This window comes from Meleagris gallopavo, chromosome 2 (assembly GCF_000146605.3).
Source record: "Meleagris gallopavo isolate NT-WF06-2002-E0010 breed Aviagen turkey brand Nicholas breeding stock chromosome 2, Turkey_5.1, whole genome shotgun sequence".
NCBI lineage: Eukaryota > Metazoa > Chordata > Aves > Galliformes > Phasianidae > Meleagris > Meleagris gallopavo.
In genome coordinates this window covers 72,835,551-72,835,809 of record NC_015012.2, presented here as the reverse complement: position 1 = coordinate 72,835,809, position 259 = coordinate 72,835,551, and positions in this window count along the sequence as shown.

Below are 259 nucleotides of genomic sequence, written 5' to 3'. Positions count from 1 at the left end.
GCGGAGTCGCTTCGCGGACACTCTGTGCTTCGCGTACCTGCCCCGTTCCCTCGGCCCAACCAGTAGAGAGGGGCGGCCGGTCAGTCACCGCGGCTCCGTGTGCGCGCCGGGACGTGGAGCGAAGGGAGTCCCGGTGCGTTGCCCGCTCGCGGCCCCGGGTGCTGCTGCCTGCAGGGGAACTTCGGCGCGAGGCGCACCTGAGTCAGCGCTCTGCCAAAAGTCAACTTCCTCAGGACTGCCATCGCTCTGGCTCACGCCC